We start from the raw sequence: 21,098 nt of genomic DNA, 5'->3' as shown, positions 1-21,098 counted from the left end.
CGCGAGTGCCCTCAGCGCCGGGACCGGGGCACCGCCACTGCCCTCAGCGCCGGGATCGGGGCACCGCCACTGCCCTCAGCGCCGGGACCGGGGCACCGCCACTGCCCTCCTCCCCGGGATCGGGGCACCGCCACTGCCCTCAGAGCCGGGATCGGGGCACCGCCACTGCCCTCCGCGCCGGGATCGGGGCACCGCCACTGCCCTCCGCCCCGGGATCGGGGCACCGCCACTGCCCTCCGCCCCGGGATCGGGGCACCGCCACTGCCCTCCGACCCGGGGTCCCGCACGCAGCGCGGCAATGGGAGCCGGGCGGCGGGACTGGCAGTCCGGGTGTCCCCGTCCCGGTTCTCCTGAGCCGTGCCCCGGTTTCCCGCCCCTTATCGGCGCTGCCCGGTCCGGCTGTCGCGCTCCCTTCGCCCTATCGCTGCGCGCAGGCGGTGCCAGGGCCGTGCCCGGGACACGGGCAGCTGCCGTGCCGCTCCCCGCCCCGCCGGCTCCGAGGCTGCAGGGGCTCTGCCCGCCGGGAACGCTCCCCCCGGCCAGGCTCGCTGTGCAGCTGGGGAGCCGCTGGCAGGACACGGCCGTGTCGCGGAGTCGGGACAGACTGATGGCTCCGGCAGATGTGGCTGTCGCCAGATGTTGGTGCTGCTGGCACTTGGTGGCCCGTGACCAGCAGCGAGGCCTGGCAGGGCTGAGTCACAGGGACTGGCGACATGCCACTGTTTGTAGAAGTCATCCCTTGGACTTTCTATTTGAGATTCGTTTCAAGAAAGTATCGTTAGTTGTCTTGGCACCCTCCAGCCTTTGCTGTTGCATCTTACTCAGTTCTTTACTATTCTCGGTATTCATCACATAATAGTGACATGTAGATCCTTTCTACCACACCTTGTTTCCGAGCCTAATTTAAACACAGCACGTGGGGTGGGCAAAGTCTAAAGGATTTAAAATAAGTTTTGTAAGTAATGTTCTCCTGAACAATTTTCAGAGAGATTAAATTCTACTGCAATCATTTTTGCAGCATTCACGGTGGGGATTCATCCCTGGGGTCACTGATCCTCTGCTGAGTGCTGCACCCCTGGTGATCCCCTGGAGCTCAGTCTAAACCCCTCTGCTGCTCCATGTGTAAGTCTTAGCAAATGAAACCTCTCGTGAGGAACACAGCATGTTCCAGCAGCCGTGCTGTGGAGTGGGCAATGGTTTAACAGCTTTGTTCAATATGTCATGTGTGTGATACACATGTGCCCATATGTGGTTTGTAGGTGCAGCCCTGCCCTGCTCCTGGTAGCTGTGTCCCCAGGTGAGATGCTGCTCTCTCAGGCTCCCACCTGATTTCTCCCAGGTTTACCGTCTTCTCACTCACCTGCAAAACCTGAGGGCTGCAAGCTGCTCCTGAGCTGTGCAGGTGCTGTGCAGGTCAGCCTGGGCATGGAGCAGGTATTTTATCTCCCATCACTGCCCCAGGGCTGGGTTTGGTGCTGTCTGTGTTCTAGACTGCCTGCTACCCACAGAACCCTCACCTCGTGATGGACTTGTGGGCCAGGGTTCTCCCAGAGCAGTACTGCAGTTCTTGGAAACACTGAAAAAGACCTCTCTGACTGCTTAAAACCTCTTGTTCTGTGAGTTATCTCTCAATGGCTGCTCAGCCTAGCCATAGATGTTGGCTTTGGAAACTAAATAACTGAGTTCCCTTGGAAGCTTTTAAGCCATTTCTCCACTTGTTCCTTTCACTCTCCATCTGATTCCCCATCCTGGAAGTACTCTGGGAGCAGCGCTGCCACATCACCCACCTTGGTGTGAGCCAGCCAAAATCAGTCACCTGCCAGCAAGGGCTGGCAAAGTTCTCTTCAAAACCAGCTAAGAGTTGCTGGAAGGCCACAGTGTCACTGCAGAAATACTTTATTTTCTTGTTCTGCTGCGCTAAGGTTTTGGGTATGATGTGGGGTCGCTCACCTTCAGCACCTCTGTAGTAAACCCACCTCTGAACTATTTACATTACACTTTCTCCCAACATGCCAGTAGCTAAGACCAGACTCTAATGTTGGTTTAAATCCTATCTATTTAATCCCAACTCACTGCTGAATTGTGGTGTGCGTTTTTAAAGTGACAGAATAAAGTTACTCTCAATTTTTAAATTCTATACTATGCTATTAATTGCTGCTATTTCTGGAGAAGGAGATTCATCACATTGAAAATAACAAATGATCTTTATGCTGTTGAGTTTAAATATGGAATATGATTTCTCAAGTCCCAGTGTCCTACTGCATGTATTAATTTAATCTCTCGTTACCAGCCAGCTCTAGGTAATTAGTCTGCAGTGCAAGGAGTCTGTGGGAAGTAACTGAAAGAATCAAGTCTGGTTTTCTTAGAAATTAATTCTGGTGCATGGCTACAGATCACTGAGGGATCTGTGGGTTGGAAAGTTTGAAAATCCCTGGCTGAGGGTTTAGACACTGAAGTTAAATAAGTCATGAGAGGATTCAGCACATAATATTTGAATTATGAAGCATGCATTAAATTGGGTGGTTGTGCTTCTTGAATGGTAGTGGTTTAGCTTTTCAGGAAAAAATTAACATTGTCCTAAAACAAGCTCTGGCTGGGCAACACGAAGGCACGACGATGCAGCAGGGTTTCAGCAAAATATAATCATCAGAGTTGGCTGTATTAATTTGATTTTCAAAATGATCAAGCATATTTTAAAAACAATTTCAGGATGACTTGATGCTATCTTAAAAATGCCAAAATAAAAATCAGCTGAAAAGCATAAATTTGGTTACTAAGCAGTTCACCATACAATATTTACATGCATAACCAGCTTTTACTGTGCTGAGTAACCCTGCTTGTTCAGTAAAACTGCACATACAAGCTGAGGTTATTTCTGTGCATAGTTAGAGTGAGTGATGGGCTGCTGCTGTTAGCGTTTGTCTGTGCAAGTAAAGTAGTTTTGGGTGGGTTTTTTAACGTGTTGTACTTATATTGGCTAAGATTAAACAAGGGTAGTTTAGATCAGTAACAAACGCAGTTCTAAAGTTTGAGTACCCTGAAAGTTTGTCACTGTCTGATGACTACAAGATTTAATGCTATAAAAAGAAGTAAAAGCTTCCTGGTGTTGCTGAAGGGACTTTCTAACCAGCTCCTCTGGTGCTTCTGTAAAGTTGTACAGCCACACTCAGAGCTGTGAGATCAGTGTCAGCAAAGGGATGTGTCACCTCCTGAGACCTGACTGAGTCCCACTGAGCTTGTTTAGAAAGAGATTTTACAGAAAAGCTGTTCTATACCTGAGGAATAGGAAATGCTGTGAGGAATGGGGTGAGTTTCGAGGTTTGTCCTGCCCAGTGTTTGCTGCTGGATCTCAGAAGGCCTGGGCTCTGTAAATGAAACTGAGCTACAATCTGGGAAATGTGAGGCTCTGAGTGAAAAACACACTGTGAAAACATGCTCGGAATTAAGTGAGAGGATCTGCCTGTCTGAAGCTGCAGCTCTTGGGGAGAAAGTACTGCTTGCCTTCTGTCAGAGTTTCTCTGCCTCTGTTAGTGACTGCACATTGAAATAAGGTTTATTAATACGTGGGAAGTTCTTGTGAGTGTGAAAGAGACTTCTGAGATCATAGAGCTCTGCCAGGTACTAATTTTAAGGCAACAAATCACACTAAATCTTGTATTTTGGTTTCTCAGCACTGCTGCTGAGAAAATCCCGAGGGAAGTCACCAGCTAAGGACACTGCACATCATTTCATTCCTAAGATGGCAATGTTCCCTGGCTATAACAGACATACCTTACCACTCACTTAGGATTAAATTACTTAGCTGGCTTATGGGCCAAAACAAACCAGTTAAACTGAGAACATCCAAAATCATTTGGGGAAGAGTTGCTGTTCTGTCACTCCCATGCTGTCAGTATGTGACATTAATGTAAACAGTAAACCTAAAGGTAAAGGGAGAATAATTAGCAAGGGATACCAAGAAGATGAAATAGTCTCAAAGTGCAAAGAATAGAACTGCACCAAGTTTTTGTGGGGAAGAAATCTGGAGAAATTTTTCAATATTTACTCATTGTGAATGTATGGAATTGAGCAAGATTTCAGGGCCTGAATTAGTTTTTAATGCAGTGGTGTACAAAGAAGTCTTTATTTTGGATTTTGCAGCAGGATAATTTAGGTTGCTTTGCAGAGGTTGAGGAAGGAGAAGATGACAAAAGTAACCTGGCATCCAACAGCATTTAAATACAATATTTCACTTATCTGCACCTTGAGTTACTCTCGATAATTCCATACGTGAATACATATCTGCAACAAGACTGCCTAATGGGTATTTATCTTAATCCAGTGGCATTAGCAATTCTCATTCCAGAACCAGGATGTGCTCATATGGAGTAAAATGAGATAGTCAGCCAGGGTAATTCCACAGACAGGTTTTGTAGTAAGTGAAACTGTTGTGTGTCTGAGCCGCAGACAGGCGGGAGAAGCTGATGTCACAGAGTGCAGGTGACTCAGGCCAGAGCTGTGAGCAGTGCCCAGGCTGTGGCAGTGCCTGGGCTGATTCCTGCCCTGACTCAGCCCTGGGAGCAGCTCCCTCCTGCCAGCGACTGCCTGGGCAGAAGCTGGGCTGTGCAGAGTCACCTCTGTCCTGCCCAGCTCCTGTGCCTGTCTCGGGGAAGTACAGCCCCACTGGGACTTTCCTCTGCCAAAAGATCCTCAAATCTATCTATCCGCAAAATACCAAACTTTCGTTTTTTGTAGAAATAGTCACAGCTGCTGGTGGGTGTAAATAAAGTATTAAAAAAAAGAAGAGATAAAGTGACACACATACACAGAAAAAAATGTTCATTATTTCCATCAAAAGTCCTGCCAGAGATCTTACCACTGTTGCTAAATTAGCCTGTGCTGCCAGAACTTATCAGATATCATCTCCCTTGAATTGGTGTCATAGTGCCACTTTATTTTTCTCTATAAAGAACGTGCTCCATGGCATGTTTATATCCCACTCCTAGATGTGATGTTTATAGTCAAAATATGCATAATTATCAAAGTTCAGGTCTATTTCTGCATTCATTATTTGTTGTCAACCTTCTTCTCTTTATCCCAGGGGCAGTTTACCTGAAAGGTTGTGGGGTTGAGGTGAGCACACAGAATAGGGAGAGCACTTATCCGTTCCTGTGTGCAGCACTCAGGTTGTGTGTAGGTGTGGTGCAACAACTTTTGGAACCATAAATGTAATCTTGATAGCACTTGCGTGGAAACAGTGCTATTGTATGGTAATGAAACTGGTGTAATCAGCCTGGAGTGAAACTGGTGACTAATTCAAAAAGCAAACTTCCTGTCTGCAGCAAAAGCCCTTCTGTAGAAAAATGCCTTTTCTTCACTGCCCCGTGGCACTGTGTCACATTGCAGCCTTGGCTCTGCTGCTGGGAGTGCTCAGATACAGCAGATAGTTATCACTGGGAGTTTTCACTCCTGAATTTGTTTAATTCCTCAGTCTCCTGACCAGGAGCAAAGAGTTTTCCTGACAGTCTCCTGTCAGGGCGGGGAGGAAGGAGTGCTTTCAGCTGGGATCTCTGGGGGTGAGATGGGAGAGTTCCAGAGGTGCCAAAGAAGCAGCAGTGTGTCGCCAGGTGATGGACTTTTCCTCTGTGTGAGGAAATGGAACAATCTGCCTTTGGTCTCCTTTAACAGTCTTGGAGTGTTGGTCTCCTTTGTAACAATCTACCTTTGGTGGTGTCAAACTGTGCTTGGGAGGATTGGTAGGTGGTAAGGTCTGGGGAATTTTCCCACCCTTCAGTCAGCTGAGAAGGATACCAAAGACCAGGTTTTGGGAAGGACGGCATGGTTTCAGCTCTGAGATGTGGGCTGTGCTGTATATAGTGCACAGAATAGCTCCTGCAGTACCCAGCAGAGTTCTGCTGCTTTGGGTCCTTGAAAGCATTCAGGTGTAAATATTGATTGTTCTTTAAGTGTCTGTAGACTTCTGTTTGAGCATTTCAAAGTAATTTGGGGGTAAACATATCAACAAGGGAGATAAGGATTTTCTGAGACCCATGTTAGGCTCAGTCTGATGTCAGTTGTTTTCAGCCTCAATAGCCTCCAGACTTCTTGCAATCCTTTAACACAAAGCCATGTTTTCTGATGGTTTTACAAGGGCTGCTGCTGTTTCTGGCTGGTCAAGGCTGAAGGGATCATTGTGACTGACCACTGATTGTGTCACCAGCCTAAGGACTGTTTCATCTTGCAGGCCTTCAACTGCTTGGCCAGATTAAGGTGAACATGAGAGCAAACTGAGTTTTGCAACACCTGGTCCTGCAGATAACCTCACCCAGCCCAGCCTGGGGCCAGGCAGCATGAGCAGCACTGCCCTATTGACAGATGAGCTCTGAGAACGAGCAGATAAGGCACAGTGATGTTGATACCACTTGATCTGTGAGCCACGTTCGATATTGTCAGCCAGGGCAGGCAGGAATGCTGCTGTGACCACAAGCCCCTGGAGGGTTTGTGTGGAGGCTGGTTATTGTCACAGCCTGTCAGGACACAGCCAGCTCCCCAAGGGCTCCTCGCCCCACTGCGAATGCACTGCTGGGCTTCCTGCAGGCCTTTCTGCATGCCACACTCCACAGCTGCAGCAATGAATATGAAATATTAGCACTCACTGAATGGAGATGTATTTCCATTTCTGTAACTTTATTTTGTCATAAATAGTTCCATTCAGAGGACTCCACTGTCCATTACTCCACTGGAGTCATGACCTCCACTGGTGGCACCTTACTGCTCCCAGTAAAACACAGCCCAAGCCAGTCCTGTCATGTGAGAAATATTGTATTGTCACGTACCAGAAAAAACAGGGCAGAAATTACTGCAAACATGCCTTGATTCTGGTTGTGGTCCATCACTTGCCAAGGCTGAGGGACATGCAGCAGACTTACTGACAGTAATTGACTGTATTGTGACTGACCTGGCAATCGTGGCTGAATGGAAGCAGATCGGTGTGGAATCAGGGGCTGATCCATGCTAAATGGGGAAGAAAACACAAGCTTTTAATTTACAATAAGCATATTTCCCAGGACAGAGTTGAATTCAACTTGTTTGTCCCACTTGCAAACAGCCAGCAATATCCCTGATCCTAGGACCTGTTCCAATTAATGCTGCTAATGCTGCTGTTCATTTTATTCTTGACTGCTCAAGCAGAGATGTACTTTGAGGCTCTCTCAGTATCACTGAGACAGATGTGACGTTTTAACACTGTCAGCAAAACAAAATGTCAGGATGGTCAGAGTTTCGGTTTTCCTCCTTGAAGGATTTTTGCCTGGTTTTCCCCCAGCAGCAAAGCCTGCAGGCTGCTTCCCCTGTCAGCAGATCCTTTCTGGGTAATGGTAAACTAAAGTTAAAACTCGATGCACCATCACAGATGGCATCCAGGCACAAATGTCTGTCAGAAACCAGTTTATCAAAATCACTGAAAATTCTAATTCTGTTCTCCAGAGTGCTGACAGCAAACTTGATAGCATCAGCAAATTTTGGGTTTGCACTCTGGTTTTTAAGGCATTAATACAAATACAAACCGTAATACAAAGCTCTGGTATGTCTTCCAGTTTCATGGCAAGCTCTTGACACATCAGAAGTTTTTAAACAGGTTATTTATCTTCTAGGTGCTTTCCCGGCCTGTTTAATGAAGTGCTGTAGTGTTCATCCAGGTCTGTGGGCACTGAGGTGACTGACTAATGCAAATAGATACCTAAGAGTTGGGTTTGATTTCAGTGTTAACAAGTGCCTTGGAACCTGTCTTTGTTGAGTAAACAACATATTTCATAGTTTATATCAGATTGAATCCTTCTGCAAATATAAACAAATACATTCATGGAACAAGAAAGTAAACTCTGTGACACTCATTGCTGCAGTGACTGATCAAATAAAGTCTTTTAATTGTGGACTATTTAAAGCACCCAGCCTGTAGTGCATAGCACTTAAGCAAGAGCAGAGTGGGATCTGCACAGCCTGGAGAAGTGTTTGGAAGAGGTCTAGGATCTCATGATTGCTGGGGTCTGGAAGGAACCTGTCAGTTCTCTGTGTCATGAACTCAGTCTGCACTGTCATTGTTTAAATAATGATTTTAAAGCTCCTTTTAGTCTTCCTGATGAGAGACTCTCCTATGAAAAGACTCAGGGGCTGCCCAGGGAGGGTCTCGGTCCTTTAGGGAAGGACTGTCTACTGTTCCCAACATGCTTCCAGCTGCCTGGGGAAGGCTTGGCACACAGGGACAGAAGGAGCATGTGGGATCCTCTCTGTGTGCTGGGCTCACAGCCTGTCAGTACCTGGCAGCTACAAATACCCCCAGAGCGTCAGTCCCACCTCGTGTGGGACACAAAGCCTTGCTGCCCCTCCAGGGCGTGGAGGCAGTGCAGAGCACATAACAGCAGGGACATTTTACAAGTCGTGGTGCTGACTCAGGACAGCAGGAGCCAAAGCTCACCATTTCCCTGCCCAATCAACAGGATCGATCAGTAGCAACCCAGCAAAACCCCACATCTTAGAGCGCTGAGTGTCCCTTTGCGTGCCAGGAGAGCACTGAGCTCCAAAGCCTGCATCCACCTCAGGGAGGATCCTGCTGGGAGCTGCTGGGGTTGGGACACCACCAGTGCAGTGACCTCCTTGTGAGGACATCCCAGCGCTCTGGTGAGTGTGCTTCGTGGCACCGATTGTGAAAAAGGAGTAAAAGTCACCCAGGACATTAAAAACCTCGATAAATGCTGGTGTTGCCTCTGTCCTGTAGCTGTAGCAGGAGTCTGCAAACACTGCCTGTGTTCTTACTACAGTTACTTCACTTTTAAAATAACACACTGGTAGCAAAAGTACAATTTCAAAGTAAAGTGTGGTGTAGATAAAGACCAAGCCACTGTTCCTACTCCTACTTACCATATGGAGAAGCCACTGACTGTTACAGCTCTGCCAATAACTGAGCTCACAGCACAATGAAACTCTGTAAATAGTATTTAAGCGTTGACAGTATTTAAACATTTAACTCACCGAGCCTGGCGTGAGTACACTTCTTCAGCATTAGGAAATCTATTGCTTAATTAATGTTTTATGGCACTTTGCATATATAAAGCACTATATATGAATGCTGAGTATGATTCAGTTGTCAGTATCTGAACATGAATTACATTTCACACAGGGTTTGGGAGAAGAAATTCCATAACATTAGGCAAAATGGCTTATGCATTCCCAGTAATTTTACATAAAATCTATTCATAGTGCCCATTGACTGGAAACAATATATGGGATTCTTTTAGCTGAACTACTTAATTCAGCAGATAACCACTGCTGCTTCATAGTTCACAGATGAGAATGTAAGGGAGCAGCTGAGGCATCCAGTTGAATTCGATTAATGACAAAGGAACGTTTCAGAGGACAGAGGGGACACTGTCCACTGTGCCTGCAGCACAAACAGGGAGTGGAAGTGACCACTTCGAGCTGGGCAGTAAAACCCAGGAGCTGATCCTGTCCCAGAGCTGATCCTGTCCTGACAGCTGATTCTATCCTAGAGCTGATCTGTCCTGAGAGCTGATCCTGTCCCAGAGCTGATCCTGTCCTGAGAGCTGATTCATCTGCAGAGATGACCAGGGTATCCCAACATGGGGCCTTTCCTGGGTGGTTTTGTTAAATACAAATACCCTAAATGCTGCTGGTGGAGCTGGGTGACTCAGGGGTTGTTAATGGGATTAGATCACTAGTTCAGGACTCGTTCAGGACCTGTATCCTGTCAGCTGCTCCATGAGGTGTCCATGGGGTTCAGTGGGGACACCCCTGGGACTCGGTCATGGTCTCACTGCCATTCCCAGCTCAGGTTCTCACTGCTGGCTCTCAGCACTGAATAAACAGAGCCTTTCCACGCTGTGCAGGGAGAAAGAGCTTTCCTGCTCCTGCCATGGCTCTGCCCCCTGGGAGCCCACAGGGACTTCTGCTCCAGCAGCATTTAGGTATCTGGTATGTAAAAAATCCACTCTGCCAGATTTTACTGACCCACAGCCTGGAGCTGAGACCTCTGAGGGACACCACTGACCCAGCCACAGCCTTGGGTGGGGGCAAAATTCCTGACCCACAGTCTGCCTTCTCTTCCTGGCCCAGCCACGGCATGGCTTGGACTGTGAGGGGCTGTGGAAAGAGCTGAACACTGGAGAATTAAATCATATTTCTCTTCAGTTGGTTATTTCTTGTACCTGCCTGCAAGTGATCTTTGGGGTGGAAAGGAAGGAGGCAGAGAGGAATGAAGCATCAATATTTCTACTGGCACAGGAACAACCGAGTTTAAGGAAGTTACATATATACATATATAGTCATAAAAATATAAACCATGGTATTATATATTTATATGCACAAATTTTGAATATATATTTGAATTCATATATGTGTATTATGTGTTTTTATATGTAACACATGCTAGATATACTTCTCTCTTTGATAGAATACAACTATTCCACATTAAAAATACATCTAAAATTCTGTATTCTCTACAGTTTTCTCTATTCTGCCCTTGGGAATTATAGGCATCATTTCCCCCCCTCCTTTTTTCCTAGGGATTCTGTGACCTGAGCCCACCACCCACAGCTCAGCCCACAGCCAGGCTGGCTGCCTCCTCCCACAAATCCTCTTTTTCTTTCTTTCTTAGGTTTTCTGTTCCTGATAAAATTGTTATTCCAGTTTCCAGCTCTTCCTAAATGACTTGCAGAAGGCAGTGACAGGTTGCAATTTTAAATCCACTTAGCTGGGTTTTTTGTGAATAATCCTGTTTGACAGGCTTTCCTGCCCTCCCTCCCTGTCATTAGGCACGGCTGCAGCTCTGGCTGTGCCAGGAGCAGGGGAATTGCTTAGGTTGGGGACACAAATGGGAGAGGGGGAGATTTTCAGCTACTGCAGCCGAAACAGAAACAACAGAGCTGCTGTCTGGAATCCAGCTGAAAAGCAGTTTGATTTGTTAGATACCATGAATATCTCTTAATTAATGCTTGAGCTGACATTGCAGTATTGTATTTGAGTAACTTGCTCTGTGCAAAGTTGTAATTTTATTCATATAGTTTTTAACAATTATCTATTCGAGATTATGAATCTCTTTTTTGTTAATGCTTATGTTAATGCTTTCAAGTAGCAGCCACAGCTTCTCTGGGCAACCTGTGCCAGGGCCTCACCGCCTCACGGGGAAGAATTTGTCCCCTGCATATCTTTGCTGAGCTGGGGAGGACAGGACAAGGTGCCCTGGCTGTGCCCTGAGCTGTGGGATAGCCAAGCAGCAGCCAAGGGATGGCATTTGAGGTGTGGCACCACCAGCCCTGGCTGAGCAGGGCATGGGAGCAGGGCTAGAGCTGGCCAGGGGCCATGGAGAGAGGGGTCTGTGGGTGCCCAACTCTGCAGACATGACTTTAGCTTTACACCCTCATCCACCCCTGCAGACATGGCTTTACACCTTCATCCACCCCATACACGCTCAGGGAGGATGCAGATGTGAGGAGCCACCTCACCAGGTCCCTCTCTGCTCACCCATAGTGAGGAGGAGCTTTGGGCAGGGACTCTGACTCACTGTGAGTGAATGACATCTCTGAATGCTCCCTGGGGTGCCAGAGTTAGCAGGGATGAGCCCAGGGATTTGCATTTGATACCATTATGGAAGGAAGCTATTTCAGTAAAACCTCACTTTTCCACTGGGAATTTGTGCATGTATTCCACTTTCAGTGCTGATTCACAATGAAGTTGGGCTCTCGAGGACAGAACCATCAGTGTACAAGAGTTATTTCTTCCTCAGACCTGGGCTTGTTTGTGTCCCTTTGCCCAGGCCCCAGGTGAGTGTGAGCTCCCTCAGACACACCTCACACAGCCCTGCAGAGCTCAGAGCTGCTGCCAGAGCTGTCCCTGGGCTGGGGACACTGGGGAGCAGTGGCACCAGGGCTCAGAGACCCTGCTTTGCACACACAGGTGCCAAACCCGCTGCTGGGACAAGCCCTGGGCACTTTTCTCCTGCCCCAGGCTGTGGGATGGCCCTGTGGGATGGCTGTGCCCTGGGGTCATGTGTGGCACTGCAGTGCCAGGACCCTCATGGGGCACAGGGACCTCCCTGAGGGCAGCAGCAGCACCAGCCCTGGGTGCCAGGGAGCTCCAGCAGCCCCAAACCATGTGCCAAGCAAGATAACACAGTGCAGGAGGGCTGTTATTTGGGCTGTGCCTTCCTTCTTGAAGTTTGCTTCCCAGATCGAGTCCCTGCCCTTGCAGAGGCACTGCCAAGACCCTGACATTTTACTGCATGTGGCCTCCATTGTGCCAATGCCCTTCCCAAGCCAAAAAAGTTCAGTCTTTTCACATAAGTGTTTTTGACAGGAATTTTGAATAGGATGGAATGAATGTGATGAACACTGAAATAACAGCTGCTAGCTTAGCCTGCCTGAACCATGCACTGCACTGCTGTGTTCCTTCATGTTGAAGCAGTTCGGGGAAATTAATTTATTTTGCTTCTCATTGATTAGTTTAAAAGGCTTTTGCTTACCCTGTGCTCTGCGAGAGATATAAAGCCAGTTATGTTGAAAAACTAATGGGATTTTTCAAATTGTAACAGACACATTTATTGCCATCGTGTTTAAGAACAATGTGCCTCACACCGAATTGTCCAAGTAATCAGAGCACACATCCACTTGGAGATGTTTATTATTCTGGAGGAGAGAGGGAAATCAAAAAATAACCTCCTGTTGCCTTTTAATTGCTCATTTCCTGCTCAAAACAGCAAATGCCATTTGGCTGCTACAGGAGAGATAAATGGGTGGGCTGAGTTCTGCCTCCACCGAGGGCCAGAGCTTTGTTCATTCGCACAGAACCAAACGGAAAAAATAATGCTTAGGAAAGCGAGCCAGAGGTAGCATTACTTTCTTAAGCAAGGAATAAATGCAGATTATTTCCTCCAAATGCATAAAAGTTCCAGAGCCACCTATCGTGGCACTAATGGATTCAATTCCCCTGTGCTGCTGCTGAGCAGATGGGTTTATCCTTGTGCTTCAAACCAGGCCTTGGGAGCAGAATGGATAAAAGCTCTGGCCTTTCCCCCATGTGCAGCTCTGGTTTAACAGTGATGTGGGGCTGGTCTGCCCCAGCAGTTCTGACTTTATGTGTGGAAGTTCACCCCTGACCCATTATTTACATTTAATCTATAATTATTTTCCTTTAAAAAAATTGGTTTCCCTGTAGTTTTCCTGGACTGGTTAAATGTCCAAGATTTGATTAAGGGCAAAATACCAAGTCTATACCCTTTGTGAGATTTCAGCTCCAGCATGGTGCAAATATCACAGAATGAACAGGGAGGTGGCACAGCTGGGAGGGCAGAAGCAACTCCCTGGGGAGCAGGGGGAGCTGGAATTCCAGCAGAATCTGAGCACTGCTGCAGGGGATGCTGGTGTGGTGTGTGGGAATCAGCACTTGGGAGGTCCCAGAGCCATGAATCCATCACTGGGCACCTGGGCTTGCTTTTCTGCCACCCTTCCTGCATCTCCCTTCCTCCCACACTCCTTTGGGGAGCAGCACAGGCTGGGATGGGCAGCACACCACTGGGAGGTGTCACAGAGCCCAAATGCTGCCTGGGGTGGCTCCTTTTGGGGCCAGGATGTCTCAAATGGCAACACAAGAGGAATTCTGCTCCACTTCTAGCCCCAGCCTGGGCGCAAGGGGGACAATATATCCCCACTGCATGGACACAGCCCAAGGCAACAGTGCATGGCACAAGAAGCAGTGTGAGATCCAGAGATACCATGGAATGGTGGAATGTCCTGATCTGGGAGGCAGCCACAAGGATCATCGGGTCCAGCTCCTGGGTACCTGTGGGATGCACCCCCAGTGTGAGGGTGGCTGGTGCAGTGCTCTCTGGCAGGGCACCACAAACAACCTACGTGCAGCCTCTGAGCAGTTTTAGCATGGCAATGCCGTGAGTGTATTTTTGTTTGTGTTATGAAATCTCTGCCTTTAATTTGAGTTGAGTCTGAAATGGGGTTTATATTTGGTTATATTTAAAAATGGAAAGAACAAGACCCCACAAACAAGCTGCTGCTCCTTGTTCAGAACTGATAGTTGGGGAATCAAAAATGAAGGTCTGGTTCTAAACAACATTCAGCATCCTGAATTAAAGAGCTTAACCTGCTGGGTTTAACAGGAAGATCATTACAGTAATTGGATTACAGCTTACACCTACAAGGAGAACGTGAGTGACTTCAGGTCTCTCTGGCCTAGCAGACAGGTGTGATTTAAGACCAGTGACTGCAGTCTGGAGCTCCTGAGTGGCAGAGTGGGACAAGTTTGACCAGCCAAGATAACCCAGCACGGAATAGTTTTCTGAAAGCTGGAAGGAGCCTCCTGTCCCCCCTGCGTTTGTAAAACCAGAGAGCTTTTCCTGCAGGAGCTGCTGCAGGCAGGCAGGAATGCCCTAGAGCAGTGCTGCAGTTTATGGCATGGAGAAGGTCAGGCTGGAAACTTTCAATGATTCCTTCTGGGTTTGGATTCCTTGAGTGCAGACTTAGAGTCTACAGCAAGTGGACCCTGTGAAGTGCAAACCAGGTTGTGTGGCAGCACAGCAAAAGGGATAAACCAAGAAATTGTTGGAAGTTCCATAGCTCACTGTCTCATGCTCTTTATTGCAGAGATAAGGCACTGAACAAGCCCATCTGGGGGCTCAGCAGCCTTGCTCCATCTTGTGCAAGAGGTGATGAATCACATCCTTGGCCAGGAGGGATTTCCCATCCCCGTGGAGAAAATACATTTGAATGAGCAAATCCTTGAGGCACTGAGCAATCTGTAGAGAAGACATTGAAATCCAAGGAATATCCAAATCCCAGACTGGTTTGTGTTGCAAGGGGCCTTAAAGCCCATCCACCTCCATGCCCTGCCATGGCAGGGACACCTTCCACTGTCCCAGATTGCTCCAAGTCCCATCCAGCCTGGCCTTGGGCACTGCCAGGGATCCAGGGGCACCACAGTTTCTCTGGGCACCCTGTGCCAGGGCCTCCCCACCCTCACAGGGAACAATTCCTCCCCAATATCCCATCTCTCCCTGCCCTCTGGCAGTGGGAAGCCATTCCCTGTGTCCTGTCCCTCCATGCCTTGTCCCCAGTCCCTCTCCAGTTCTCCTGCAGCCCCTTTAGGCCCTGGAAGGGGCTTTGAAGTTTCACTGGAGCTTTTTTTTCTCCTGATGCCTCCCACACTCGGGGGGCTCAGGCAGCACGGAAGGTGATGGCAGGACAGTCACCTCCCCACGAGCATCCCCCGGGGAGCATCTCCCCTGAACATCTCCCATGCACATCTCCCCTGAGCATCTCCCATGCGCATCTCCCCCGATTGACTCCCCCCAGCTCCTGCCCGCTGCCATCCCCGCCGCTCCCCGCCGGGAAGGACGATCCGGACGCCGCGGGCGCCACCTGGTGCTGCCGGCCGGAGCAGGGCGGTGCCGCTGCCACGCGCGGCTTTGGGAGGTAAACTCTCGGCAAAGTGACTCCCACTTCCCCAGGGACACCTCCACGCGTCCCGGGGGGAATCTGTCCCACGGGGCGGGAGCAGCCGGGTCTCTGCAAAAGGAAACCAGGAACTCCGAAAATCTGGGGTTCTTTCCCAATCCCACAAGCTGATGGCATTTAAGTCCTTCGCGCTGAGAATTTCAGCATAAATGGCAGGAAGCGGCCAGGGCAGAGCGTTTTTTGTGTCTGTTGCTGCCCTCGGATGCTGCCAGGACCAGAATCCCGACAGGAGTCACAGGAGTCACTGACCCTGCCGGGCTGGGGGTGACACACCGGGGACACTGCTCGGCTCCGGCCATGGATCCACAGCTGAGGGCACTGTGACTATGTCCTGACCCACAGACACCCCACGGGGTCTGTCCCACGGGGCGACACCCCCGGGCTGTGCTGGCTCCATGGAGAGGGAACTGGGAATGGAGGCAATTAGGTGGGATATTGGGAGGGATTGGGAATGGGGCAGTGCGAGGGGCAGCAGGGCCGTGGGGACATGGCAGCTGCCAGCACAGCGCTGAACCAGCAGCCTGGCAAACGCAAAGGGTCCTGCGAGCCACCTGCAGCAGCATCGCCCTGCCTGGCCCGTGTGAGACAGGGATCATTTGGGGCTGTCCTGCTCCATCCCCTGCGCACAGCCCTTGCTCCCACAGCTCTGTCAGGGTGGCACAAGCAGCTGGTTGAGTGCTGGGTGGTTTTTCTCCCCCCACCCCGTGTTTGCAGCCCTCGGAGCTCGGCCGCTGCTGCCTCGCCGTGGCTCTTCGCCAAACGTTACTCACCACACGGCAAAAAACTTTATATTTAGCCAGTGCAGAGACAATATCACCAGCTTATAAATAGGTATAAATGAGGCTGCAGCTCTCCCGAACGGCTCTGGGGTGCTCAGGAGGGGCTGTGGCCGTGGTCAGCCACCGGCCAGGGCGGTGTTGGTGTGGTACTGACCGCCACGGACCAGTGCCACCAGCAAGGCCAAGGCCACCTCTGTCCTCACACACCTGGGTTGGCACTGAGCCTTTCTGGGCGCTGAGGCTGAGGCTCTGCACAGCAGCCCGTTGGGGATGTGAGCCCCTCTTCCCGTGCCCTCATCTGGGGTCGTGGCCATCTCTCAGAGCCAGGCCAGCCCGGTGCCACCCCAGCACCCTGTGGAGCCTGCGCCACACAGTCACCATGGAGATGAGCAGCTCCGCCGTCCTTCGGGGGGAATGCAGAGGAAAATCTGCTGCAGGAATTGCAGCAAAATTATTAGCAATAATTTTTATTTCTGTTTAAATTGTAATTTTCAGTCATCCCCTTGTTGTTCTCCATAGATACTGGGGGATATCCAGCCCAGTGCTGCACTGACCTGCTCTGCCCAGCACAGAGCCAGTGTGTCACCCGCTGAGCTGGGCACTGGCTCACCTCTTGGCACTGCTGGCTGTCACTGTCACAGCCAGTGACAAACTCACCCCAGCTGTGCCTGTCCCTCACAGTCCCCTGGTCCCTGAGGCAGCTCTGCCCATCCAGCCCTCGCAGGCTCCACGAGGGTCTGGGCAGGAGGGGAAGCAGCCAGGGCCAGCGAGAGCTCCTTCATGGGCTTTGCACCATAAAGGAGGTGAATCTCTAAAACAGCTTTCACAGCAACTACCTCTGCTTGGAAAGTTCTGGCAGGGGCTTTCATATCCCTCCCTGAGCCACCCCCATTCCAAGGCGTTTCCGTGAGGGGATTTATCCATATCTCCAGTGCCATGATGCCATATAACATGGATAACATGGGATATTTGGCTGCTGCGGCTCTAGAAAGGGAACACATCACTACCTGCTGTGCTAAACACAGTGAAAATCTGAGTCAGGATGAGACCAGCTCCATGTAATGGTGACAGATGTCATTCTCTGCCCACTCTTTGAAGGAGATAATGCTGCCTTGAACTGCCCAGCACAGTTGCTGGGCTGCTCCTGAGATCCTGAGGGGTACGAGAGTGCAAGTGGCATTTGGAAAATAACCTGTTGTTCCCACAAATCCCTCACTGCAAGAGACAGCTCAGCTTTGGAAGGCATGAGCCCATCAGAAACAAGCCCAGCTGTTGCCAAGCGTCTGTGAGTGGTGGGCAGAGGCAGCAGGCATTCGCAGTACCTGGGATGCTGGAAGCCAAGGGATGCATCACCATTCCCACAGGGAGTAAAACCACTTCGTGCTAAGCGATGCTTTGTAGTGTATTTGTAAATTGACTTGTGATACATTATTTAGGAGCTCACATCATAAGACCATCATTCTTTTAGTGGGATTAGGAAATTGTTAAGATCAGGAGGAGCAATACATCATCTTTCCAAAAATAAAACACCTCATGATTTTAACGTGCTTTCTTGTTACTGACACGCGTGAACAGCCCGTGATAGCAGAGCCTCTCCCTTACCCTGCCGGGATTCTTGGACAATGTGACATTTACCCTGCTCCATCCCGATGGATTTCCTTGCAGATCGCACGGCTGTTTGCTGAGTGTGCTGCTCGAGCTCTAATTTGCATTTCCCAAACATCACGACTCGTTTCTCAGCCCCGTTCCGCCCACCCCGTTCCGCGGCGCTCCTCCTGCCGTGCGCGGCGCGGGCAGCAGAGCGCTGTGCGCTGAGCGCTTCCCGGCTCTCGGACACAGAGTGTCCCTCCTGCCTGTCACCCCATCCCCAGCGCTCCCCAGGGTTTGTCCCTGTGCTGCCGGGGGAGCCCAGAGCCCCTCCAGGCCCCACAGCTCCCAGCCCTTCTGCGCCGGGCTCTGCCGACCTGCGCGGGAGGAGAGCAGAGGTCAGAGAAGGGAACGGCTGGGGAGAGCTGGGAGCTGCCAGCGCCGTGCCCAGCCCATCCTGGCAGCTGCTCGGGGCACATGGAGTCCAGCAGCAAGGTTTGATTCCAGCCCATGAAGTTTCCTGGTGGAGCTGCTGCTTCTCATGAAGTCCAGCCAGAGATCAGCAAAATCCGGGAGGTTTCTAAGAAAGAGAAACCCAAACCCTTCCGTTGTGCTGAGTGGGACTTGCCTAAGCCAGCAGAAGGTTTGTGTCTGTGAAGGTGACACAGAACTGGATTGACATCTCCTTCCCTCAGCTCCTTTCAGCTCTGACATATTTTCCCTGAGTTTTTATAAATAACAAGTGCAGAACACACAGTGGTTGTAGGGAGCTGGCTCCAGCAGCAAATCTCCCCTAATGGTTTCAGCTCCTCTGGGAAGGATTCTTATCCTCAATGCATTTGTCAAAGCAGCTTTGCTAAGATATAGAATTAAGCTACTTTTTTTTTTTCCTTTTTAAATGGTACTAATCAGCTTAACACCATGAAAGACACCGTGGAGAAGTTGCTTTGTAATTTTGAAAACCTCGGAATGCTGACCTCGCTGTGGAATTACCCCAGGGTGCCTCTCCAAAGCTGTGCATCAGCAGCAGGAGGGGAAGGAGATGTATAGGGACACATTGTCCTTCCCAGTGTCTGCTGGACATTCTCTGGGGGGTCTCCATGGACCCAATGCACCTGGGATGGACATGGGGACCCCAAGGCAGCACCCAAGGCCCTGGGGTGTCCATCAGAGCTGAGCTCCCTGCTCACAGCCAAGGCAAGTGCTTCACTGCTGGCTTTGGGGTTTCTCCAGAACAGGTTTGATGGCAAAGGCACAGCACTGCCAAAAGGGATGTGTCCTGGTCCTGCACTGTTTGATTCTGGTACAAACAGATCATCTGTTTCATTTAAGATTGTCCATAATTATTCCTTCCTGAGTCAGGACAATGAGCTTCTGTGTGCTTCCAGCCCATCATGGGATGGATCTTGTCCACCAGTGCAGCATCTTTCTGGGAGCAGCCTGAGCTCTGCAGCAGCTCCTCGGTGGCCAGCAGGGGAAAAAACCATCCTGATACTGAAATAAACCTGCAGATAAATATGGATATTGCAATGGAGCAGCACCCGCCCCCCTCCCGCGCTGCTCCAGCCCTTCCATCTGCATTCCTGGCTCCCGGGAGTATTTATAACCCCTGGATCTGTGCAGGGAAGCAGGGGTTGGTGCCAGCCCCTCGCTGGTGGGCAGCCCTGGGGGCAGAGGGGCTCAGCACTGACCCAGAGAGGCTCTGCCAGGGTCAGTGCAGCTCTGGCAAAGCCCCTGCCAGGCCCACAGCCCACTCGGGAACAGCTCTCTCCCAAAGTGTGAAATCACATTTCCAGAAAAAGCTGCAAGTGTCTGGGAAGCACAAGGTGCAGGAGCAGCTATTTCAGAGTTGGATTTCAAGCCCCAGGCAGTGAGTGCCCTGGCAGAGCTGAGATGCAGCAGCGCAGAGACATGTGGAAGGGAAAGGAGAAAAAAAACAAGTGAGAAATAAACCCAGCAAGATGCCTGCTTCCTTAGGAGGTTACAAATGTGGTCTTTGGAGGCCCAGGGATGCTGATTAACTTGCACAGGCAGACAAAGACCCTGACATCAATTAAATACTGCTGATGAGGTGAGGTCAATAGTAATTATAACCTGCTCATATCTTCACGCATTAGAGACATGTTTAATCTTTTTATTGAAAAGCTTTCTGCTGAAATTAAGTAGTATGATAATTTCCGACAGTGCCGTGTTCCTAATTAAGTAGGTGGAAAGACAGTGGATTGCATTTCACCAGCTCTGCTTCTGTCAAGTTCCTGCTAAAGAAATACCTTTAGGATTTGTTTGGTGTTTTGGTTGTTTGTTTGGGGTTTTTTTTGTTTGTTTGTTTTTTGTTTGTTTGGGGTTTTTTTTGGGTTTTTTTGGTTTTTTTTTAAAGTCTTTTAAGTGGCTTTGAAAAGAGAAATCACATTTATATCAGTATTTATGCACCCTTTCCAACATGACCCTCAGAGTCAATGACCATGACTGTGGGGCAGCCTTATTTTGTGTTTTCCAGGGCAATCCCTTTTGTGTTTCTGGCTTTGTTCGATGCTCACTGAGCTCCCAGAGGCACCTGGCACTGCTGGAGTGCTGTGCTGGCAGCAGGAATGGGAATGCCAGGTTGGCTCGGGAGGAATGTCATGTCTTGGAGCTGCAGAGGGAGCTCTGCCCTCCACCTCCTCATGCTCCCTGTGCCTCCTAGTGTCTCACAGACAACAGGTTCACTCCAGGGGATGCCCAGGGCAGTGTTGAGCCCTGCAGAGCTCTTGCACCCAGTGCAAGCCCAGTAAGGAAAATCATGATTTTTCCTGGCTGGGGATGTGCTGCATGCCCAGGGAATGGCAGCACCAGGTGCCATCGAGGACAGGCATGGGCACAGGTGTGACAGCTGCTGCCACCACTGCTGGGCCTTCCGAACCAGTGACCATGGCAGAGTTGTTCACCCAGCTCTGTAACCTACCTGTGGAGCTCAGGTACCTCAGCCTGGGCGATTCAGACAGAGCAAGACAGCCAGGGGCTAAACATAGCTCTGGAGCAGTGACAGCAGCAGGTCTGGGAAGAGGTTTTGGAGGGAGGCTGGGAACTGAGAGGGCTGGAGAGGAAGCATCCTCCAGGTCACACTTTGCTGTCAGGGCTGAAAGTGCATCCAGGAAAGCACTGTGGCTCCTTCTTGGAGCTGCCAGCTGGGAAAGCTCCACAGCCCCTAGCAGCACCCTGGAATGGCTGAGGAGCTGTGAGG

This window comes from Lichenostomus cassidix, chromosome 9, assembly GCF_008360975.1.
Source record: "Lichenostomus cassidix isolate B80296 chromosome 9, HeHo_3.0, whole genome shotgun sequence".
Lineage (NCBI taxonomy): Eukaryota > Metazoa > Chordata > Aves > Passeriformes > Meliphagidae > Lichenostomus > Lichenostomus cassidix.
The sequence above is the reverse complement of the archived record's forward strand: the minus strand, read 5'-3'. Positions refer to the sequence as shown.